The following is a 27,193-nucleotide window of genomic DNA, read 5'->3' as shown; positions in this document are numbered from 1 at the left end:
CCAGTAAAAGTCCCAAATGAAGACATTAGATGAAGATATGCTGCCATTTTAAGATATGTAAGGGGCGTTTCTTTCTTCGCGAAAACAACAGAGGCTCTGATACACACACTACCCTAATGCATCATTTTCACAATATGTACAACTACTTTCAACAGAATCATCTTCAAGTGAAATGATGTTATTTAAACATAGATATACATGATATCAGAGCTGTTTTAACAGCGGAATATGAGCTACTGTAAATCATTGTTTACTACTGGTGTGCGTGGGAAAATAACGGCATGTGGGCGGTGGGCTGGTCGATACATTTATAACATCTTCCTCCTACAACATTTTCAGACAATTATTATTTCAGATCCATTTGCTCCATATGCTCAACTATCTAACAGGTGTATCGGCGTTGGGCTGCAGACATGAACACAGATATTCATGTTATAACTTAGTAATAACATGTCATGCAACCGTCATAGCCTATGACGCGGTTTTTTTTTTGTATCCTATTTTTTTTTGGCCTATAAACTAACTTGCAACTGGTGACCATAATTGTGCAGTTTGGTTCGCCAATTTGTAGCATTTCATTTCAGTCTATGCCACCTCCAAGTTGTCATGGTGCCACGCTGCCTGCCTTCTGTTCTGAAACAAAAGACAACGTTGTGTCGCTGCTGAACTGTCCGCTCTGCCTCCTCTAAGTTCATCTAACAAATACAGTGTAACGACGTGGACGTGGATCCCCACTTAGTTACTTAGTTGGGGCTTCGTGTAGGATATGGATATACAAGTAGCGTGAGATATAGTGGATGATGTGTGTTGTGGGGATTTGCGTGCGTGTAACACCACACATGTCTACGGTAACTGTCAGTGATAAGACAGGCTCTTCTGTTGGCGTGGAAGCTGTTTGTCACATCATCTCGTCTTGCTGTGAACCAGAACACAACAGCTGTCCTACTGTTGATGAACGTGTGACCAGAACACGACCCAGGTTTCTATCGAACCGTTTTATGCCGTAAAGGAGGCCTCCATGTCGGATAAAACATGTCATCACAGGGCCTGATGGTAACACATTTTATCCGTAAACTTTCCACATTTACGAAAAAAAAAAAAAATACCCTCGACAAAGGTGGGATCTTTTTGTGTCGGTAAAATTAATTATGCAAGAAATGTCGATGGAAACGACATTATACGCGGATATTGATATAATAACCAACATAGGACATGTTGTGTTCCTGACCACTGCGACTCGTCGGGAAAACAGGCAGTTTATTAGGCTACAGATGAAATAAGTTATGAACTTTACAAGGTGGTGAAACTACAAGATGATCAGCTGCTGCTTTCCAATAAACATCCAGGGTCTTATTCTGGTGACGTGATCATCGATGCTCCACTGCCTGTTTCACAAATACAAATAACATCTCTCTTTTGTCCGTTATAATCTCATCATGTATGTTTGTTTAGAGGACACATGCGATGGAAACCCATTTAACCTGTATTTTTTTATTCAGTACATGGGAATTTTACCTCAACATTTATATATAATTGAAGTTAGAAGTTTACATACACCTTAGCCAAATACATTTAAACTCAGTTTTTCACAATTCCTGACATTTTAATCCTAGTAATAATTCCCTGTCTTAGGTCAGTTAGGATCACCACTTTATTTTAAGAATGTGAAATGTCAGAATAATAGTTGAGAGAATGATTTATTTCAGCTTTTATTTCTTTCATAACATTCCCAGTGGGTCAGAAGTTTACATACACTCAATTAGTATTTGGTAGCGTTGCCTATACATTGTTTAACTTGGGTCAAACGTGGGTCAAACGTTTCGGGTAGCCTTCCACAAGCTTCCCACAATAAGTTGGGTGAATTTTTGCCCATTCCTCCTGACAGAGCTGGTGTAACTGAGTCAGGTTTGTAGGCCTCCTTGCTCGCACACACTTTTTCAGTTCTGCCCACAAATTTTCTATAGGATTGAGGTCAGGGCTTTGTGATGGCCACTCCAATACCTTGACTTTGTTGTCCTTTAGCCATTTTGCCACAACTTTGGAATTATGCTTGGGGTCATTGTCCATTTGGAAGACCCATTTGCGACCAAGCTTTAACTTCGTGACTGATGTCTTGAGATGTTGCTTCAATATATCCACATAATTTTCCATCCTCATGATGCCATCTATTTTGTGAAGTGCACCAGTCCCTCCTGCAGCAAAGCACCCCCACAACATGATGCTGCCACCCCCGTGCTTCACGGTTGGGATGGTGATCTTCATCTTGCAAGCCTCCCCCTTTTTTCCTCCAAACATAACGATGGTCATTATGGCCAAACAGTTCTATTTTTGTTTCATCAGACCAGAGGACATTTCTCCAAAAAGTATGATCTTTGTCCCCATCTGCAGTTGCAAACCGTAGTCTGGCTTTTTTTATGGCGGTTTTGGAGCAGTGGCTTCTTCCTTGCCGAGCGGCCTTTCAGTTTATGTCAATATAGGACTCGTTTTACTGTGGATATAAATACTTTTGTACCTGTTTCCTCCAGCATCTTCACAAGGTCCTTTGCTGTTGTTCTGGGATTGATTTGCACTTTTCGCACCAAAGTACGTTCATCACTAGGAGACAGAACGCATCTCCTTCCTGAGCGGTATGGCGGCTGCGTGGTCCCATGGTGTTTATACTTGCGTACTATTGTTTGTACAGATGAACGTGGTACCTTCAGGCGTTTGGAAATTGCTCCCAAGGATGAACCAGACTTGCGGAGGTCTACAGTTTGGTCTTGGCTGATTTCTTTTGATTTTCCCATGATGTCAAGCAAAGAGGCACTGTGTTTGAAGGTAGGCCTTGAAATACATCCACAGGTACACCTCCAATTGACTCCAATGATGTCAATTAGCCTATCAGAAGCTCCTAAAGCCATGACATAATTTTCTGAAATTTTCCAAGCTGTTTAAAGGCACAGTCAACTTAGTGTATGCAAACTTCTGACCCACTGAAATTGTGATACAGTGAATTATAAGTGAAATAATCTGTCTGTAAACAATTGTTGGAAAAATTCTTTGTGTCATGCACAAAGTAGATGTCCTAACCGACTTGCCAAAACTATAGTTTGTGAACAAGAAATTTGTGGAGTGGTTGAAAAATGAGTTTTAATGACTCCAACCTCAGTGTATGTAAACTTCCTACCTCAACTGTATCTCTGTGCAATAGGCTACGTCACCACGCATATCCTTTTATCTACAGCAGGTCTATTTGATGGAAACTTGTGGGAGAATGCGCATATTGTTTTTATATAGATTATAGAATATTCGCATGGAAATCAGTCACCAATTGGATGTAAACCTAGCTATAGTGATAACAAATACATTTATCAAGAAGTTGTTTATGACATGGGGAAATAGGTCTAAGTGATATGTGTGTTTGCTGAACACACTGCCAATGGTAGGCGTTTAACCCAACATATTTGCACAGTGGTGAAAAAGTATAATATTTTCATACTTGAGTAAAAGTAAAGAGAGTTTAAATGCATTTGGCTAAGGTGTATGTAAACTTCCCATTTCAACTGTACATGTAGGTCGGGGTAAAGTGACTATGCATAGATAATAAACACTGAATAGCTGGGGTAGCCGTTTGACTAGCTTTTAAAAAGTATTTTTGGACCTCGACTTGGCGCTTCGGTACCGCTTGCCGTGCTGTAGCAGAGAGAACAATCTATGACTAAGTTGGCTGGAGTCTTTGGCAATATTTAGGGCCTTCTTCTGACACCGCCTGGTATAGAGGTCCTGGATGGCAGGAAGCTTGGCCCCAGTGATTTACTGGGCCGTACTCACTACCCTCTGTAGCGCCTTGCGGTCGGATGCATAGCAGTTGCTATACCAGGCAGTGATGCAACCAGTCAGGATGCTCTCGATGGTGCAGCTGTATAACTTTTTGAGGATCTGAGGACCCATGCCAACCTTAATAGAAAATGGCTCAAGTAAAAAGGAATGTCACTGAGTAAAATACTACTTGAGTAAAAGTCTAAAATAATCTGGTTTTAAGTGTACGTAAGTACAGCGGTGGAAAAAGTACTCAATTGTCATACTTGAGTAAAAGTAAAGGCTGTACATGAATCAAATTCCTTGTAAAGCAAACATGACGGCACAATTTTCTTGTTTACGGACAGTCAGGGGCACACTCCAACACTTGGACATAATTTATAAACACAGTATTTGTGTACATACTTTCTTTAGCAATGTAGTGGAGTAAAAGTAAAAGTTGTCAAAAATATAAATAGTAAAGTACAGATACAGACAAAAACGACTTAAGTAGTACTTTGAAGTATTTTCCACCACTGTATTTGCACCAAATGTTGAACCATGCATGAATGATGAGACTAGTTTTTGTTCAGTTCCCTTTCGCCCTGTCTTGTTTATTAAATCTGAAAACTCATCTCATACAGGGATTTTCAGTGTTTTAGTAATTATGAATTATAAATGGTCTGCTGTGTGTTTCCTTTACGCAACCTACAGCAATGCTGATAAGAATTAAGTATTTGTCACTGTCCAATGGACCTGTTGCAATAGCAAGGTCTGTCCAATGGACCTGCTGCAATAGCAAGGTCTGTCCAACGGACCTGTTGCAATTGCAAGGTCTGTCCAACGGACCTGTTGCAATAGCAAGGTCTGTCCAATGGGCCTGCTGCAATAGCAAGGTCTGTGCAATGGACCTGTTGCAATAGCATGGTCTGTCCAATGGGCCTGCTGCAATAGCAAGGTCTGTCCAATGGACCTGTTGCAATAGCAAGGTCTGTCCAACGGACCTGTTGCAATAGCAAGGTCTGTCCAGTGGGCCTGTTGCAATAGCAAGGTCTGTCCAATGGACCTGCTGCAATAGCAAGGTCTGTCCAATGGACCTGCTGCAATAGCAAGGTCTGTCCAATGGGCCTGCTGCAATAGCAAGGTCTGTCCAGTGGGCCTGTTGCAATAGCAAGGTCTGTCCAATGGACCTGCTGCAATAGCAAGGTTTGTCCAATGGGCCTGCTGCAATAGCAAGGTCTGTCCAGTGGGCCTGTTGCAATAGCAAGGTCTGTCCAATGGACCTGTTGCAATAGCAAGGTCTGTCCAATGGACCTGCTGCAATAGCAAGGTCTGTCCAACGGACCTGTTGCAATAGCAAGGTCTGTCCAATCGACGTGTTGCAATAGCAAGGTCTGTCCAACGGACCTGCTGCAATAGAGCAGGTTTATTGCTATCAGGAATCGCTTTTGACAAACTGTTTTCGTAGACAATCACCCTACACACTCGACCCTATCACACTAGACCTACTCACTAGACCTACATTTACATTTTACATTTTCGTCATTTAGCAGACGCTCTTATCCTGAGCGACTTACAGTAGTGAATGCATACATTTCATACATTTTTTAACTTTTTTTCTCTGTACCTACACACTAGACCTACATACTAGACCCTACACACTAGACCCTACACACTAGACCCTACACACTAGACCCTAGACCCTACACACTAAACTCTACACACTAAACCCTACACACTAAACTCTACACACTAGACCCTACACACTAGACCTACATACTAGACCCTACACACTAGACCCTACACACTAGACCCTACACACTAGACCCTAGACCCTACACACTAAACTCTACACACTAAACCCTACACACTAGACCCTACACACTAGACCCTAGACCCTACACACTAAACTCTACACACTAAACCCTACACGCTAGACCCTACACACTAGACCCTAGACCCTACACACTAAACTCTACACACTAAACTCTACACACTAAACCCTACACACTAGACCCTACACACTAGACCCTAGACCCTACACACTAAACCCTACACACTAAACCCTACACACTAGACCCTACACACTAGACCCTAGACCCTACACACTAAACCCTACACACTAAACTCTACACGCTAGACCTTATGAGATGGATGAGGCAAAAGAGATGGAAAATAGGTCTGGCTGTACCACGAATGGCAAACGTGCTTCAAATTGAAAAATCATGTGACTAAATTGAATAAAAAGAGCACCTTAAATGAAATTTTGGGTTATTATTATTTACTGAATCAGATGTCTTAATGATTTTTTCATTGGCAAAATTAGCAAACTTAGGCATGACATGCCAGCAATAAACGCTGACACTACACATCCAAGTATATCTGACCAAATTATAAAAGACAAGCATTGTCATTTTGAATTCCGTAAAGTAAGTGTGGAAGAGGAGAAAACATTATTGTTGTCTTTCAACAATGACAAAGCCACCAGGGTCTGACAACATGGATGGAAAAGTACTGAGGATATTAGTGGACGATATTGCCACCCCTATTTGCCTTATCTTCAATTTAAGTCTACTAAAAAGTGTGTTGCCCTCAGGCCTGGAGAGAAGCTAGTTATTCCCCTACCTAAGAATAGTAAAGCCCACTTTTTAATTTTATTTACCCCTTTTTCGCTCCAATTTCGTGGTATCCAATTGGTAGTTACAGTCTTGTTTCATCGCTGCAACTCCCGTACGGACTCGGGAGAGGCAAAGGTCGAGAGCAGTTCGTCCTCCGAAACACAACCCAAAAACACAACCAAGCTGCACTGCTTCTTGACACAATGCCCACTTAACCCGGAAGCCAGCCGCACCAATGTGTCGGAGGAAACACCGTACACCTGACGTCCTGGTCAGCGTGCACTGCGGCCGGCACGCCACAGGAGTCGCTAGTGCGCAATGGGACAAGGACATCCCTGCTGGCCAAACTCTCCCCTAACCCGGACGATGCTGGGACAATTGTGCGCCGCCCCATGGGCCTCCCGGTCGCGGCCGGCTGCGACAGAGCCTGGACTCGAACCCAGAATCTCTAGTGGCACAGCTAGCACTGCGATGCAGTACCTTAGACCACTGCACTACTCAGGAGGCTCAGTAAAGCCCCCTTTACTGGCTCAAATAGTCGACCAATCAGCCTGTTACCAACAGTTTAGTAAACTTTTAGAAAAAATTGTGTTTGACAACAGACTTTCAGCACGCTATAGGGAAAGACATTCAACAAGCACAGCACTTACACAAATGACTGATTATTGGCTGAGAGAAATTGATGATAAAAATATTGTGGGGACTGTTTTGTTAGACATCAGTGCGGCTTTATTGACATTATAGATCATAGTCTGTTGCTGAAAAAAAAAAGTGTGTGTTATGGCTTAAGACTTACCTGTCTAACAGAACACGTTCTTTAATAGAAGCCTCTACAACAAAATCCAGGTAGAATCAGGAATTCCCCAGGGCAGCGGTCTAGGACCCTTACTTTTTCTCAATCTTTACTAACGACATGCCAACCAGCTCCAACTAAACCAGGGCTCATATAGAAATAATATGTTTGCATTTTTACCGAGCTGAATACATATGATGCAAGCAGGCGTCAAATGTTAGCACACCTGGATACTCATGCTGAAATTGGCTTTCAAGCAATGTGAACATAAAGTACAATAATCTAATATCTACCATTCACTCATATATAATTTTTATACATTCATAAGCACAAAATGAGCAGTATTGCAGCTCTGTCTGCAGCCAGCACACTATTAGAATAGGCTAATATTTATTTGACACTCTTTTTAATATGAATTAAATGCAAGATTTTGTTTAATGTGTAAATGGTGATGAGTACAGTCCAGGTCTATGGTACAGTCACTGCCATCAACGCTCTCTTATCAAAACATTATGACATAAGTTATCCATTAAATTACTTTGTTGTTGATACAATGTGTGTGTCCCAATGGAACCCTATTCCCTTTGTAGTGCACTGCTTCTGAACAATGGGCCCTGGTCAAAAGTAGTACACTACAAAGAGAATCGGTTGCCATTTGGGACATGGTTATGTGAAAATGCAGACATATCAACAGGAGATCCATCTGTAACTTACCAACATGTGTCTCACTGCTTGAACATGGCAACATGAATAACGTCAATAAAAACCTCCTGGCATTTCACATAATACATATTATCAGACATCAGGTAAACCTGTTGGCTTATAACTGTGATTCCTGGACGCAGGAAACCTGTTGGTTTATAACTGTGATTCCCAGACACAGGAAACCTGTTGGTTTATAACTGTGATTCCCAGACACAGGAAACCTGTTGGCTTATAACTGTGATTCCCAGACACAGGAAACCTGTTGGTTTATAACTGTGATTCCCAGACACAGGAAACCTGTTGGTTTATAACTGTGATTCCTGGACGCAGGAAACCTGTTGGTTTATAACTGTGATTCCGCAGTTATAACATACACATACTGAACACTACTGCAAGTCGTTTTGGATGAAAGCACCTGTTATGTGGCATAGGCCTATATTCATTTATTATTATAATATTAATTTAATTTATTTTATCCTCTGTTTGGAGAACAATGTACAAATTCCCAAATTGAGGTCCTTAACCTGTATTCTGAATGTCCTGTCCCACATAAACATGAACTAAAATGCTATACAACACCATCTGATGTGGATGTCAAATATACTAACTCTCTCCACTTAAACTTGTAAGACTAGCTACCTTCTTTGTAGCCATTGTACAGTCTTTTCTTATAGAATCATCAACACCTGCCTTTCTTTCCTGGGAGGGTGAGAAGATATGCAGTGGTGATTGGAACACTGTCTTTAAATTCAGAACTATTTGAAGAAGACGGGATTAGAATAAACACAAATGTAACATCCGCTTGGTTTCCTTGGTTCTGTCCGTGGAGTGAACTTGCTCTATGTGTGGTTTGCAGTATGTTAAATGGCAAATGCATATAAACTCAGCAAAAAAAAAGAAACGTCCTCTCACTGTCAACTGCGTTTATTTTCAGCAAACTTAACATGTGTAAATAATTGTATGAACATAACAAGATTCAACAACTGAGACATAAACTGAACAAGTTCCACAGACATGTGACTAACAGAAATGGAATAATATGTCCCTGAACAAAGGGTGGGTCAAAATCAAAAGTAACAGTCAGTATCTGGTGTGGCCACCAGCTGCATTAAGTACTGCAGTGCATGTCCTTCTCATGGACTGCACCAGATTTGCCAGTTCTTGCTGTGAGATGTTACCCCACTCTTCCACCAAGGCACCTGCAAGTTCCCGGACATTTCTGGGGGGATGGCCCTAGCCCTCACCCTCCGATCCAACAGGTCCCAGACGTGCCGGGCTCTCGCTGGCCATGGCAGAACACTGACATTCCTGTCTTGCAGGAAATCATGCACAGAACGATCAGTATGGCTGGTGGCATTGTTATGCTGGAGAGTCATGTCAGGATGAGCCTGCAGGGAGGGTACCACATGATGGAGGAGGATGTCTTCCCTGTAACGCACAGCGTTGAGATTGTCTGCAATGACAACAACTTCAGTCTGATGATGCTGTGGACTCACCGCCCCAGACCATGACGGACCCTCCACCTCCAAATCAAATCAAATGTATTTATATAGCCCTTCTTACATCAGCTGATATCTCAAAGTGCTGTACAGAAACCCAGCCTAAAACCCCCAAACAGCAAGCAATGCAGGTGTAGAAGCACAATGCAGGTGTAGAAGCAAATCGATCCCGCTCCAGAGTACAGGCCTCAGTGTACCTCTCATTCCTTCGACGATAAACGTGAATCTGACCATCACCCCTGGTGAGACAAAACCGCAACCCGTCAGTGAAGAGCACTTTTTGTCAGTTCTGTCTGGTCCAGCGACGGTGGGTTTGTGCCCATAGGCGACGCTGTTTCCGGGGATGTCTGGTGAGGACCTACCTTACAACAGGCCTACAAGCCCTCAGTCCAGCCTCTCTCAGCCTATTGCGGACAGTCTGAGCACTGATGGAGGGATTGTGCGTTCCTGGTGTAACTCGGGCAGTTGTTGTTGCCATCCTGTACCTGTCCCGCAGGTGTGATGTTCGAATGTACAAATCCTGTACAGGTGTTGTTACACGTGGTCTGCCGCTGCGAGGACGATCAGCTGTCCGTCCTGTCTCCCTGTAGCGCTGTCTTAGGCGTCTCACAGTACGGACATTGCAATTTATTGCCCTGGCCACATCTGCAGTCCTCATGCCTCCTTGCAGCATGCCTAAGGAACGTTCACACAGATGAGCAGGGACCCTGGGCATCTTTCTTTTGGTGTTTTTCAGAGTCAGTAGAAAGGCCTCTTTAGTGTCCTAAGTTTTCGTACCTGTGACCTTAATTGCCTACCGTCTGTAAGCTGTTAGTGTCTTAACGACCGTTCCACAGGTGCATGTTCATTAATTGTTTATGGGTCATTGAACAAGCATGGGAAAACAGTGTTTAAACCCTTTACAATGAATATCTGTGAAGTTATTTGGATTTTTACTAATTATCTTTGAAAGACAGGGTCCTGAAAAAGTGACGTTACTTTTTTTGCTTAGTTTATATAGGAAATGCTGTGCCATTTGGGATGCAAATAGACCTGATTAGGGCCTGACATAGGCCCTATATCAGGCCATATATCAAGCCATATTTCAGACCCTATATCAGGCCCTATATCAGACCCTATATCAGGCCCAATATCAGGCCCTATATCAGACCCTATATCAGACCCTATATCAGACCCTATATCAGGCCCTATATCAGACCCTATATCAGGCCCTATATCAGGCCCTATATCAGGCCATATATCAGGCCATATTTCAGACCCTATATCAGACCCTATATCAGGCCCAATATCAGGCCCTATATCAGACCCTATATCAGACCCTATATCAGGCCATATATCAGGCCCTATATCAGACCCTATATCAGGCCCTATATCAGGCCCTGTATCAGGCCATATATCAGACCCTATATCAGACCCTATATCAGGCCATATTTCAGGCCATATATCAGGCCCTATATCAGACCCTATATCAGGCCCTATATCAGGCCATGTATCAGGCCATATATCAGACCCTATATCAGGCCATATTTCAGGCCATATATCAGACCCTATATCAGGCCATATATCAGGCCATATTTCAGGCCATGTATCAGGCCCTATATCAGACCCTATATCAGACCCTATATCAGGCCCAATATCAGGCCCTATATCAGACCCTATATCAGACCCTATATCAGACCCTATATCAGACCCTATATCAGACCCTATATCAGACCCTATATCAGGCCCTATATCAGACCCTATATCAGGCCATATATCAGGCCCTATATCAGACCCTATATCAGGCCCTATATCAGGCCCTATATCAGACCCTATATCAGGCCCTATATCAGACCCTATATCAGGCCATATATCAGGCCCTATATCAGACCCTATATCAGGCCCTATATCAGACCCTATATCAGACCCTATATCAGGCCCTATATCAGACCCTATATCAGACCCAATATCAGGCCCAATATCAGACCCTATATCAGACCCAATATCAGGCCCTATATCAGACCCAATATCAGACCCTATATCAGGCCCAATATCAGGCCCTATATCAGACCCTATATCAGGCCCTATATCAGACCCTATATCAGACCCTATATCAGACCCTATATCAGGCCCTATATCAGACCCAATATCAGGCCCAATATCAGACCCTATATCAGACCCTATATCAGGCCCTATATCAGACCCTATATCAGGCCCTATATCAGACCCAATATCAGGCCCAATATCAGACCCTATATCAGACCCTATATCAGACCCTATATCAGGCCCTATATCAGGCCATGTATCAGGCCATATATCAGACCCTATATCAGGCCATATATCAGGCCATATTTCAGGCCATGTATCAGGCCCTATATCAGACCCTATATCAGACCCTATATCAGGCCCAATATCAGGCCCTATATCAGACCCTATATCAGACCCTATATCAGACCCTATATCAGACCCTATATCAGGCCCTATATCAGACCCTATATCAGACCCTATATCAGGCCCTATATCAGACCCTATATCAGGCCCTATATCAGGCCCTATATCAGGCCCTATATCAGGCCCTATATCAGACCCTATATCAGGCCCTATATCAGACCCTATATCAGACCCTATATCAGGCCATATATCAGGCCCTATATCAGACCCTATATCAGGCCCTATATCAGACCCTATATCAGACCCTATATCAGGCCCTATATCAGACCCTATATCAGACCCAATATCAGGCCCAATATCAGACCCTATATCAGACCCAATATCAGGCCCTATATCAGACCCAATATCAGACCCAATATCAGGCCCAATATCAGGCCCTATATCAGACCCTATATCAGGCCCTATATCAGACCCTATATCAGACCCTATATCAGACCCTATATCAGGCCCTATATCAGACCCTATATCAGGCCCTATATCAGACCCAATATCAGGCCCAATATCAGACCCTATATCAGGCCCAATATCAGGCCCTATATCAGGCCCTATATCAGACCCAATATCAGGCCCAATATCAGACCCTATATCAGGCCCAATATCAGACCCTATATCAGGCCCTATATCAGACCCAATATCAGGCCCAATATCAGGCCCAATATCAGACCCTATATCAGACCCTATATCAGACCCTATATCAGGCCCTATATCAGACCCAATATCAGACCCTATATCAGGCCCTATATCAGGCCCTGTATCAGACCCTATATCAGGCCCTATATCAGGCCCTGTATCAGACCCTATATCAGGCCCAATATCAGACCCAATATCAGGCCCTATATCAGGCCCTGTATCAGACCCTATATCAGGCCCAATATCAGACCCTATATCAGGCCCAATATCAGACCCTATATCAGGCCCTGTATCAGACCCTATATCAGGCCCAATATCAGACCCTATATCAGGCCCTATATCAGACCCTATATCAGACCCTATATCAGACCCAATATCAGACCCTATATCAGACCCTATATCAGACCCTATATCAGGCCCTATATCAGACCCTATATCAGGCCCTATATCAGGCCCTATATCAGACCCTATATCAGACCCTATATCAGGCCCTATATCAGACCCTATATCAGACCCTATATCAGGCCCTATATCAGACCCTATATCAGGCCCTATATCAGACCCAATATCAGGCCCAATATCAGACCCTATATCAGGCCCAATATCAGACCCTATATCAGACCCTATATCAGGCCCTATATCAGACCCTATATCAGGCCCTATATCAGGCCCTATATCAGACCCTATATCAGACCCTATATCAGGCCCTATATCAGGCCCTATATCAGACCCTATATCAGGCCCTATATCAGGCCCTATATCAGGCCCTATATCAGACCCTATATCAGGCCCTATATCAGGCCCTATATCAGGCCCTATATCAGGCCCTATATCAGGCCCTATATCAGACCCTATATCAGACCCTATATCAGGCCCTATATCAGACCCAATATCAGGCCCAATATCAGACCCTACATATGAGCCTCCTATATCTTTCCTTTCTAAACAGACAGACCGGTATGGCCCAGTCACAGGCCTGCATGTTTGTTGGGCCTGTAGAGACAGGAAGCTGTTGTGACTGTTTCCTGGTCTGTGTCTGTCTTCCTGGTTGGGCCAGGCAGGAAAGAGAGATGGAATGTGTCTGTCTCTTCCTGGTTGGGCCAGGCAGGAAAGAGAGATGGAATGTGTCTGTCTCTTCCTGGTTGGGCCAGGCAGGAAAGAGAGAATGAATGTGTCTGTCTCTTCCTGGTTGGGCCAGGCAGGAAAGAGAGATGGAATGTGTCTGTCTCTTCCTGGTTGGGCCAGGCAGGAAAGAGAGATGGAATGTGTCTGTCTCTTCCTGGTTGGGCCAGGCAGGAAAGAGAGATGGAATGTCTCTGTCTCTTCCTGGTTGGGCCAGGCAGGAAAGAGAGATGGAATGTGTCTGTCTCTTCCTGGTTGGTTGTCTGATGATGTGAGTCATCTGGGGTGCTGCTTTAGTTTCCTGCTCAGTGACATTGTTCCTGTAGGTGAATACCTCTCAGATTCAACACAAACACTAGACTAAAAAAGGAGTCAATCAACATTACTCAACACAAAATGGTCAACCAAACAACATTATCTGATTACTCAACAGGAAATGAACATCTTTCCTCTGCCAGCCTTTAAACCTTTGTCATCGTGTTGGGAAAGATCGATGCTGCAAGGGGCTGCTTTCTATGCTTGTATGACTGGTGTCTTTTTTTTTCTCCAAAAAAAAAAGGAAGAGAGAAATTGTCAATGTTTTTAGTCATTTCCCTATTTTGTTTTGCAACGATATCCAAAGACACCTGAAAGGTTTAAGGTTTTCTCTTTTCGATTGTCAAAACTGCATGTGGATGTCTCTGGGGTAAAACAAAAAAACATCACCATAGGCTATATGTACTGTGTGACAGAAGAATATAGCTTTGGCATTTAGCTACTGTGCTCCTAGCATATTGTCAGTTTGGCCGTGTCAAAAGTAGTTCACTATATAGGGAATAGGGTGCCATTTGGAACACTGCCTGAGACATGACTGACTGGACTGACAGAGCAGCTGAGCGATAGGGAACCTGAGACATGACTGATTGGACTGACAGAGCAGCTGAGCGATAGGGAACCTGTGACATGACTGACTGGACTGACAGAGCAGCTGAGCGATAGGGAACCTGAGACATGACTGACTGGACTGACAGAGCAGCTGAGCGATAGGGAACCTGAGACATGACTGATTGGACTGACAGAGCAGCTGAGCGATAGGGAACCTGAGACATGACTGACTGGACTGACAGAGCAGCTGAGCGATAGGGAACCTGAGACATGACTGACTGGACTGACAGAGCAGCTGAGCGATAGGGAACCTGAGACATGACTGACTGGACTGACAGAGCAGCTGAGCGATAGGGAACCTGAGACATGACTGACTGGACTGACAGAGCAGCTGAGCGATAGGGAACCTGAGACATGACTGACTGGACTGACAGAGCAGCTGAGCGATAGGGAACCTGAGACATGACTGATTGGACTGACAGAGCAGCTGAGCGATAGGGAACCTGAGACATGACTGATTGGACTGACAGAGCAGCTGAGCGATAGGGAACCTGAGACATGACTGACTGGACTGACAGAGCAGCTGAGCGATAGGGAACCTGAGACATGACTGACTGGACTGACAGAGCAGCTGAGCGATAGGGAACCTGAGACATGACTGACTGGACTGACAGAGCAGCTGAGCGATAGGGAACCTGAGACATGACTGACTGGACTGACAGAGCAGCTGAGCGATAGGGAACACAACCTGAAACATATATTTTTTTCTTTTTTCATTTAACCTTTATTTAACTTGGCAAGTCAGTTAAGAACAAATTATTATTTACAATGACGGCCTACCAAAAAGCAAAAGGTCTCCTGCGGGTACAGGGGGCCTGGGATTAAAAATACAAAATAAATGTAATATAAATATAGGACAAAACACACATCACGACAAGAGAGACAACACAACACTACATAAAGAGAGACCTAAGACAACAACATAACTTGGCAGCAACACAACATGACAACAACATGGTAGCAACACAACGTGACAACAACATGGTAGCAACACAACATGACAACAGCATGGTAGCAACACATGACAACAACATGGTAGCAACACAACATGACAACAGCATGGTAGCAACACAACATGACAACAACATGGTAGCAACACATGACAACACAACATGGTAGCAACACAACATGGCAACAGCATGGTAGCAACACAACATGACAACAACATGGTAGCAACACAACATAACAACAACATGGTAGCAACACAACGTGACAACAACATGGTAGCAACACAACGTGACAACAACATGGTAGCAACACAACGTGACAACAACATGGTAGCAACACAACGGGACAACAACGTGGTAGCAACACAACGTGACAACAACATGGTAGCAACACAACGTGACAACAACATGGTAGCAACACAACGTGACAACAACATGGTAGCAACACAACGTGACAACAACATGGTAGCAGAGCAGCTGAACGATAGGGGACCTGAGACATGACATAACAACAACATGGTAGCAGAGCAGCTGAACGATAGGGGACCTGAGACATGACATAACAACAACATGGTAGCAGAGCAGCTGAACGATAGGGGACCTGAGACATGACATAACAACAACATGGTAGCAGAGCAGCTGAACGATAGGGGACCTGAGACATGACATAACAACAACATGGTAGCAGAGCAGCTGAACGATAGGGGACCTGAGACATGACATAACAACAACATGGTAGCAGAGCAGCTGAACGATAGGGGACCTGAGACATGACATAACAACAACATGGTAGCAGAGCAGCTGAACGATAGGGGACCTGAGACATGACATAACAACAACATGGTAGCAGAGCAGCTGAACGATAGGGGACCTGAGACATGACATAACAACAACATGGTAGCAGAGCAGCTGAACGATAGGGGACTGGTTGACAGGGAAATGTGTTCTCTCTGTCATTTTTTTATTTTCTCCTCACACTTTCTTTCTCGTGACCATGTCCTTTTGACTTGGTTTGGTGGTTAATTCTGGGAAGAATGTCACGATCATATGACTATGAAATCTTGTAGTTTCTCTCTCTCTCTCTCCGTGACATAGCAGCCAAGTTCTCAAGCTTTCTTTCTATGCTTTGAATCTACCTGGTCATGAACACACACACACACACACACACACACACACACACACACACACACACACACACACACACACACACACACACACACAGACTTATTTATACAATGTTATTATTTGTTATTATTCTGGAACAACACAAACACATCATTATGTAAATACTTACATGGAATACTTCTGTATTCAGACACCACTACTCCATGATGTGTTTCTACTACTCCATGATGTGTTTCTACTACTCCATGTTGTGTTTCTACTACTCCATGATGTGTTTCTACTACTCCATGTTGTGTTTCCACTACTCCATGATGTGTTTCTACTACTCCATGTTGTGTTTCTACTACTCCATGATGTGTTTCTACTACTCCATGATGTGTTTCTACTACTCCATGTTGTGTTTCTACTACTCCACGATGTGCTTCTACTACTCCATCTTGTGTTTCTACTACTCCATGATGTGTTTCTACTACTCCATGATGTGTTTCTACTACTCCATGATGTGTTTCTACTACTCCATGTTGTGTTTCTACTACTCCATGTGTTTCTACTACTCCATGATGTGTTTCTACTACTCCATGTGTTTCTACTACTCCATGATGTGTTTCTACTACTCCATGATGTGTTTCTACTACTCCATGATGTGTTTCTACTACTCCATGTTGTGTTTCTACTACTCCATGATGTGTTTCTACTACTCCATGATGTGTTTCTACTACTCCATGATGTGTTTCTACTACTCCATGATGTGTTTCTACTACTCCATGTGTTTCTACTACTCCATCTTTTGTTTCTACTACTCCATGTGTTTCTACTACTCCATGATGTGTTTCTACTACTCCATGTGTTTCTACTACTCCATGATGTGTTTCTACTACTCCTTGTGTTTCTACTACTCCATGTGTTTCTACTACTCCATGATGTGTTCTACTACTTTATGTTGTGTTTCTACTACTCCATTTTGTGTTTCCACTACTCCATGATGTGTTTCTACTACTCCATCTTGTGTTTCTACTACTCCATGATGTGTTTCTACTACTCCATGATGTGTTTCTACTACTCCATGATGTGTTTCTACTACTCCATGATGTGTTTCTACTACTCCATGTTGTGTTTCTACTACTCCATGATGTGTTTCTACTACTCCATGATGTGTTTCTACTACTCCATGATGTTTTCTACTACTCCATCTTTGTTTCTACTACTCCATGCTGTGTTTCTACTACTCCATGATGTGTTTCTACTACTCCATGATGTGTTTCTACTACTCCATGATTGTGTTTCTACTACTCCATGATATGTTTCTACTACTCCATGATGTGTTTCTACTACTCCATGATGTGTTTCTACTACTCCATGATGTGTTTCTACTACTCCATGATGTGTTTCTACTACTCCATGATGTGTTTCTACTACTCCATGATGTGATTTCTACTACTCCACTGATGTGCTTTCTACTACTCCATGATGTGTTTCTACTACTCCATGATGTGTTTCTACTACTCCATGATGTGTTTCTACTACTCCATGATGTGTTTCTACTACTCCATGATGTGTTTCTACTACTCCATGATGTGTTTCTACTACTCCATGATATGTTTCTACTACTCCATGATGTGTTTCTACTACTCCATGATGTGTTTCTACTACTCCATGTGTTTCTACTACTCCATGATGTGTTTCTACTACTCCATGTGTTTCTACTACTCCATGATGTGTTTCTACTACTCCATGTTGTGTTTCTACAACTCCATGATGGCAGCCAGGGCTGTCTTTTCTCATGCCCCACACCCTCTCCCCACTTTATTTGTTACTGCTAAGCATTGTTAGCGCTCTGCAGGCTAGGAGAGGAGGGTTGGGATGGAGAGAGGGAGGGGTGGGTGGGTAGCATTGTTCTCCTAGCCTGCTGTACCACTGAGCTTCCTAGATACTCCTCTCTCCTCAGCCCAGGGCTCAGTTCAGTGGAATGTCAGCTATGTGCCAGACCTCACCTCAGCACTGTCTGAGAGAGAGAGAGAGAGAGAGAGAGAGAGAGAGAGAGAGAGAGAGAGAGAGAGCGAGAGAGAGAGAATTCCGGGGGAGGGGTGTTGTGGTATCACAGGTGTGTTGTGTGCTCTGGCATCCTGCTGAAGGAAGAGAGGAGAAAGGGCTTCACTGTCATGGCAGATGGCTTCAGTTGTTGAACATTTCACTATGTTCATAACCCCTTGTGCATCCCACAGGGCTCTGGACCAAAGTAATGCACTGCATAGGGAATAGGGTGCCATTTGGGCTGCACACCTTGTTTGGAATTGCAACTGGAGTTTTATTCACCCGGCATGTTAACCTGCATCCTAAAAGAGGCCAAGTTGTTGTTGGTGTCAGTCACAGGCTTAACAATCTGTACCCCAACCAAAAACCCTGGACGAACAGAGACATCCGTACCATGTTTAGAGCCCGTACTGCAGCGTTCAATGTCAGCAGAACAAGCCCAGATGACTTGGTGGCGTGCGAAAGCAGGTACGAGCTCCTCAAATCCATTATGGACGCAAAAAGACAATACAGACTCAAACTTGAATTGATGTTCGACAACTCAGACTCATGAGGCATTTAGCAATGCAGACTATCACAGACTACAATTGCAAATCCAGCTGTGTGGTGCCCATCGAAGCCTCCCTCCCAGATGAGCTTAACATATTCTATGCTTGCTTCGAGGCAGACAATACCGAACCATCCAGGAGGACTCTCGCTGCTCCGGACGACCGTGGGCTTTTGCTCTCTGAGGCTGACATGAGGAAAACTCTTATAAGAGTGAATACTCACAAAGCCGCCAGTCCAGATGGCATCCCTGGCTGCATCCTCAGAGTCTGTGCTGACCAGCTGGCAGGCATCTTCTCAGACATCTTTGACCTGTACCTATAGTCCACACCTGCTTCAAGGAGACTACAATTGTCTGTGTGCCCAAGAAAAACAAAGGTGACATGCCTAAATGACTATCGCCCCCATCGCACTCACCCCCAATCATCATGAAGTGTTTCAAGAGTCTGGTTTTGGCTCACGTCAAGGCCAGCATGCCAGGCACACTGGACACACAATTTACTAAAAGATCCACAGAAGGTGCCATTTACGTCGCCATACACAGAGACGTAATATATCTGGACAAGAGGAACACCTACAGTGAGCTCCAACAGTATTGGGACAGTGACATATTTGTGTTGTTTTGGCTCTGTACTCCAGCACTTTGGATTTGATTAGTGATTTTCATCCATATCAGGTGAACCGTTTTGAAATTACAGCACTTCTTGTACATACTGTAGTCCCACCATTTTAGAGGACCAAAAGTATTGGGACAAATTCACTTACATTGCATTCGAAAAGTATTCAGACCCCTTGACTTTTTCCACATTTTGTTACGTTACAGTCTTATTCTAAAATGGATTAAATAAAAAAAATCCTCAGCAATCTACACACAATAGCCCATAATGACATCACAATACCCCATAATGACATCACAATTCCCCATAATGACAAAAGCGATAACGTTTTTTTGTGTGTGCAAATGTATTAAAAATAAAAAAAAACAGAAATACCTCATTTACTTAAGTAGTCAGACCCTTTGCTATGAGACTCGAAATTGAGCTCAGGTGCATCCTGTTTCCATTGATCATCCTTGAGATGCTTTTACAATTTGATTGGAGTCCACCTGCGGTAAATTCAATTGATTGGACATGATTTGGAAAGGCACCTGTCAATATAAGGTCCCACAGTTGACAGTGCATGTCAGAGCAAAAACCAAGCCATGAGGTTGAAGGAATTGTCCATAGAACGCCGAGAGGATTGTGTTGAGGCAGAGATCTGTGGAAGGGTACCAAAACATTTCTGCGGTCCCCAAGAACACAGTGGGCTCCATCATTCTTAAATGGAAGAAGTTTGGAACCACCAAGACTCTTCCTAGAGCTGGCCACCCGGACAAATTGAGCAATCGGGGGAAAAGGGCCTTGGTCAGGGAGGTGACCAAGAACCCAATTGGTCACTCTGACAGAGCTCTAGAGTTCCTCTGTAGAGATGGGAGAAACTTCCAGAAGGACAACCATCCCTGCAGCACTCCACCAATCAGGTCTTTTATTGTAGAGTGGCCAGACGGAAGCCACTCCTCAGTAAAAGGGACATGACACCCTGCTTGGAGTTTGCAGACCCTGCTTGTCTGGAGGAAACCTGGCACCATCCCTACGGTGAAGCATGGTAGTGGCAGAATCATGCTGTGGGGATATTTTTCAGCGGCAGGGACTAGGAGACTAGTCAGGCTCAAGGGAAAGATGAACAGAGCAAAGCACAGAGATCCTTGATGAAAACCTTCTCCAGAGCACTCAAGACCTCAGACTAGGCTGAAGGTTCACCTTCCAACAGGAAAACGACCCTAAGCACACAGCCAAGAAAACACTGGAGTGGCTTTGGGAGGACAAGTCTCTGAATGTCCTTGAGTGGCCCAGCTAGAGCCCGGACTTGAACCCTATCGAACATCTCTGGAGAGACCTGAAAATAGCTGTACAGCAACGCTCCCCATCCAACCTGAGAGAGCTTGAGAGGATCTGCAGAGAAGAATGGGAGAAACTCCCCAAATACAGTTGTGCCAAGTTTGTAGTGTCATACCCAAGAAGACTCGAGGATTTAATCGCTGCAAAAGGTGCTGCAGCAAAGTAAAGGGTCTGAATACTTATGTATATGTGATATTTCAGTATTTAATTTTTTATAAATTGGCAAAAAAAATCTAAACCTTTTGCTTTGTCATTATGTGTAAACAATTTAATACATTTTAGAATAAGGCTGTGACGTAACAGAATGTGGAAAAAGTCAAAGGGGGTCTGAATACTTTCCGAAGGCACTGTATGTGTATTAAAGTAGTCCAGAGTTTAGTATTTGGTCCCATAATCCTAGCACACAATGATTACATCAAGCTTGTGACTATAGAAATTTGCTGTTTGTTTTGGTTGTGTTTCTGATTATTTTGTGACCAATAGAAATGAATGGTAAATAATGTATTGTGTCGTTTTGGAGTCATTTTTTTTGTAAATATGAATAGAATATGTTTCAAAACATGTCAATATTAATGTGGATAATCCTCAGTGTATCGTGAATAATGATGAGTGAGAAAGTTACAGACGCGCAAATATCAGAACCCTCCCCCCAAAAATGCTAACCTCCCCTGTTATTGTAATGGTGAGAGGTTAGCATGTCTTGGGGGTATGATATAAAATGCTAACCTCCCCTGTTATTGTATTAATGAGAGGTTAGCATGTCTTGGGGGTATGATATAAAATGCTAACCTTCCCTGTTGTTGTAATGTTGAGAGGTTTAGCATGTCTTGGGGGTATGATTTTTGTGCGTCTGTAACTTTTTAACTCATCATTATTCACAATTCATTCAGGACTATCCTTAATCATGGTAGCATCCACATTAATGCCTTGAAAATGGCAGCTCTAGCCTTTAGCTCGGTGCGGATGTTGCCTGTAATCCATGGCTTCTGGTTGGGAAATGTAAGTACGGTCACGGTGGGGACGACGTCGTCGATGCACTTATTGATGAAGCCGGTGACTGAGGTGGTATACTCCTCAATGTCATTGTCATCAGAACATATTCCAGTCTGTGCAGCAAAACAGTCCTGTAGCGTAGCATCCGCGTCATCTGACCACTTCCGTACTGAGCAAGTCACTGGTACTTCCTGCTTTAGTTTAGTCAGGAGGATGGAATTATGGTCAGATTTGCCAAATGGAGGGTGAGGGAGAGCTTTGTATGCGTCTCTGTGTGTGGAGTAAAGGTGATCTAGAGTTTTTTTCTCTGGTTGCACATTTAACATGCTGGTAGAAATGAGGTAAAACGGATTTAAGTTTGCCTGCATTAAAGTCCCCGGCCACTAGGAGCGCCACTTCTGGATGAGCATTTTCTTGTTTGCTTATGGCCTGTTACAGCTCGTTGAGTGCGGTCTTAGTGCCAGCGTCCGTTTGTAGTTGTAAATAGACAGCTACGAATAATATAGATGATAACTCTCTTGGTAGATGGTGTGGTCTATAGCTTATCATGAAGTATTCTACCTCAGGCGAGCAATACCTCGGGACTTCTTTAATATTAGTCATCGCACACCAGCAGTTATTGACAAATAGACACACATTACAGTTTTTAATGTCCTGTTGGTAGGGTAAAGGGGTAGGGCTGCGTATAGGATACAGACCTAGTTTTGGGGGTAGGGCTGGGTATAGGATACAGACCCGGTTTAGGGGGTAGGGCTGGGTATAGGATACAGACCTAGCTTAGGGTGTAGGATTGGGTATAGGATACAGACCCGGTTTAGGGGGTAGGGCTGGGTATAGGATACAGACCTAGCTTAGGGTGTAGGATTGGGTATAGGATACAGACCCGGTTTAGGGGGTAGGGCTGGGTATAGGATACAGACCTAGCTTAGGGTGTAGGATTGGGTATAGGATACAGACCCGGTTTAGGGGATAAGGCTGGGTATAGGATACAGACCCGGTTTAGGGGATAGGGCTGGGTATAGGATACAGACCCGGTTTAGGGGATAGGGCTGGGTATAGGATACAGACCCGGTTTAGAGGGTAGGGCTGCGTATAGGATACAGACCCGTTTTAGGGGATATGGCTGGGTATAGGATACAGACCCGGTTTAGGGGGTAGGGCTGGGTATAGGATACAGACCCGGTTTAGGGGGTAGGGCTGGGTATAGGATACAGACCGGGTTTAGGGGGTAAGGCTAGGTATAGGATACAGACCCGGTCTAGGGGGTAAGGCTAGGTATAGCATAGGGAACCAGTTTAGGGTAAGGGTGTGGGTTGGGGAATACATAGGGATACTGAGAATGCACAGACGGTCAATCATAGAAGACATTCTATAGGTTTATAGGCATCCTTGAAGAGGTTTTTGAATGAGATGACTGTGTCTGCATCTTGTATGTGTGGCGGGAGTGCATTCCAGCCTGGGTGCAGAGCAGCTGAAGGCCCGGGCACCCATGGTGGAGTGACGGAATGGGAGGAAGACAAGGAGACCAGCAGAGGAGGAGCAAGGGAAATGGTTGTCTGTTGTTCCTGGTTGGGTTTCAGTTTACTCTTCTTTATTACCCCCCCATCCAATATTAAAAGGAAACCAACACCATGCTCGGCCGTGCCATCGCAACCCGAGTTAACAGTTCCTGTTACTTCCTGTTTCTACAGAGCACAGGCCTGGTAGTTGCTACTAGTTTGCCCAACTCGTAGAGCTGTGGTCAGAAGTAGTGTACCAGTTTGACCAGCCCATAGAGCTGTGGTCAGAAGTAGTGTACCAGTTTGACCAGCACATAGAGCTGTGGTCAGAAGTAGTGTACCAGTTTGACCAGCACATAGAGCTGTGGTCAGAAGTAGTGTACCAGTTTGACCAGCCCAAAGAGCTGTGGTCAGAAGTAGTGTACCAGTTTGACCAGCACATAGAGCTGTGGTCAGAAGTAGTGTACCAGTTTGACCAGCCCAAAGAGCTGTGGTCAGAAGTAGTGTACCAGTTTGACCAGCCCAGAGAGCTGTGGTCAGAAGTAGTGTACCAGTTTGACCAGCCCAAAGAGCTGTGGTCAGAAGTAGTGTACCAGTTTGACCAGCCCAAAGAGCTGTGGTCAGAAGTAATGTACCAGTTTGACCAGCCCAAAGAGCTGTGGTCAGAAGTAATGTACCAGTTTGACCAGCACATAGAGCTGTGGTCAGAAGTAGTGTACCAGTTTGACCAACCCAAAGAGCTGTGGTCAGAAGTAGTGTACCAGTTTGACCAGCCCATGGAGCTGTGGTCAGAGGTAGTGCACTATATAGGGACCAGTATGCCATTTGGGACACCCACAATGTTGTAGTGCTGACCCAATGTTGTAGGGCTGACCCAATGTTGCAAGGCTGACCCAATGTTGCAAGGCTGACCCAATGTTGCAGGGCTGACCCAATGTTGTAGGGCTGACCCAATGTTGTAGGGCTGACCCAATGTTGCAAGGCTGACCCAATGTTGCAAGGCTGACCCAATGTTGTAGGGCTGACCCAGTGTTGTAGGGCTGACCCAGTGTTGTAGGGCTGACCCAATGTTGTAGGGCTGACCCAGTGTTGTAGGGCTGACCCAGTGTTGTAGGGCTGACCCAATGTTGTAGGGCTGACCCAGTGTTGTAGGGCTGACCCAGTGTTGTAGGGCTGACCCAATGTTGTAGGGCTGACCCAGTGTTGTAGGGCTGACCCAGTGTTGTAGGGCTGACCCAGTGTTGTTGGGCTGACCCAATGTTGTAGGGCTGACCCAGTGTTGTAGGGCTGACCCAGTGTTGTAGGGCTGACCCAATGTTGTAGGGCTGACCCAGTGTTGTAGGGCTGACCCAGTGTTGTAGGTCTCAGGTGATGTTTCATTCTGGATCCATACTTGGTGATGTAATAACCTTTGATCTGATTTCTATGAGCTAGTTGTAGCTAATAGCTAGTTGTTGATAGTATCTAGTTGTTGATAATAGCTAGTTGTTGATAATAGCTAATTGTTGATGGTATCTAGTTGTTGATAGTAGCTAGTTGTTGATAGTAGCTAGTTGTTGATAGTATCTAGTTGTTGATAGTATCTAGTTGTTGATAATAGCTAGTTGTTGATGGTATCTAGTTGTTGATAGTATCTAGTTATAGCTTTTAGCCGTACCCTCATACTTATTCTTCTCTGCTCCTCTGGGGATGTAGAGGTGAATCCAGGCCCTGCAGTGCCTGGCTCCACTCCTACTCCCCAGGCGCTCTCTTTTGATGACTTCTGTAACCGTAATAACCTTGGTTTCATGCATGTTAACATTAGAAGCCTCCTCCCTAAGTTTGTTTTATTCACTGCTTTAGCACACTCTGCCAACCCGGATGTCCTAGCTGTGTCTGAATCTTGGCTTAGGAAGTCCACCAAAAACTGTGAAATCTTCATCCCTAACTACAACGTTTTCAGACAAGATAGAACGACCAAAGGGGGCGGTGTTGCAATCTACTGCAGAGATAGCCTGCAGAGTTCTGTCCTGCTATCCAGGTCTGTACCCAAACAATTTGAACTTCTACTTTTAAAAATTCACCTCTCCAAAAACAAGTCTCTCACCGTTGCCGCCTGCTATAGACCCCCCTCGGCCCCTAGCTGTGCTCTGGACACCATATGTGAACTGATTGCCCCCCATCTATCTTCAGAGCTCGTGCTACTAGGTGACCTAAACTGGGACATGCTTAACACCCCAGCCATTCTACAATCCAAGCTTGATGCCCTCAATCTCACACAAATTATTAATGAACCCACCAGGTACAACCCCAAAGCCGCAAACACTGGCACCCTCATAGATATCATCATAACCAACATGCCCTCTAAATACACCTCTGCTGTTTTCAACCAAGATCTCAGCGATCACTGCCTCATTGCCTGCACCCGTAATGGGTCAGCGGTCAAACGACCTCCACTCATCACTGTCAAACGCTCCCTGAAACATTTCAACGAGCAAGCCTTTCTAATCGACCTGGCCCTGGTGTCCTGGAAGGATATTGACCTCATCCCGTCAGTAGAGGATGCCTGGTTATTTTTTAAAAATGCCTTTCTCTCCATCTTAAATAAGCATGCCCCTTTCAAGAAATTTAGAACCAGAAACAGATATAGCCCTTGGTTCTCCCCAGACCTGACTGCCCTTAACCAACACAAAAATATCCTGTGGCGTTCTGCATTAGCATCGAACTGCCCCCGCGATATGCAACTTTTTAGGGAAGTTAGAAACCAATACACACAGGCAGTTAGAAACGCCAAGGCTAGCTTTTTCAAACAGAAATTTGCTTCGTGCAACTCCAACTCTAAAAAGTTCTGGGACATTGTAAAGTCCATGGAGAATAAGAACACCTCCTCCCAACTGCCCACTGCACTGAGGATAGGAAACTCTGTCACCACCGATAAGCCCACTATAATTGAGAATTTCAATAAGCATTTTTCTACGGCTGGCCATGCTTTCCACCTAACTACCCCTACTGCATTCAACAGCACTGCACCCCCCACAGCTACTCGCCCAAGCCTCCCCCATATCTCCTTCTCCCAAATCCATTCAGCTGATGTTCTGAAAGAGCTGCAAAATCTGGACCCCTACAAATCAGCTGGGCTTGACAATCTGGACCCTTTCTTTCTCAAATTATCTGCCGAAATTATTGCAACCCCTATTACTAGCCTGTTCAACCTCTCTTTCGTGTCGTCTGAGATTCCCATAGATTGGAAAGCAGCTGCTGTCATCCCCCTCTTCAAAGGAGGTGACACTCTTGACCCAAATTGCTACAGACCTATATCCATCCTACCCTGCCTTTCTAAGGTCTTCGAAAGCCAAGTCAACAAACAGATTACAGACTATTTCGAATCCCACCGCACCCTCTCCGCTATGCAATCTGGTTTCAGAGCTGGTCATGGGTGCACCTCAGCCACGCTCAAGGTCCTAAACGACATCGTAACCGCCATCGATAAGAAACAATACTGTGCTGCCGTATTCATTGACCTGGCCAAAGCTTTTGACTCTGTTAATCACCACATCCTCATCGGCAGACTCAGTAGCCTTGGTTTCTCAAACGATTGCGTCGCCTGGTTCACCAACTACTTCTCTGACAGAGTTCAG

The 27,193-nt window shown here is 44.3% G+C and overlaps 1 protein-coding gene across 1 annotated transcript in view; it reads left to right on the top strand.

Annotated features, from left to right (window-relative positions):
• Window positions 1–27,193, top strand: part of LOC115160185 (polypyrimidine tract-binding protein 3-like) — a 98,894-nt gene that overhangs the window by 678 nt on the left and 71,023 nt on the right.

Source organism: Salmo trutta, chromosome 23 (genome assembly GCF_901001165.1).
Source record: "Salmo trutta chromosome 23, fSalTru1.1, whole genome shotgun sequence".
Taxonomy (NCBI): domain Eukaryota; kingdom Metazoa; phylum Chordata; class Actinopteri; order Salmoniformes; family Salmonidae; genus Salmo; species Salmo trutta.
This window is presented reverse-complemented; position numbering and strand designations above follow the sequence as displayed.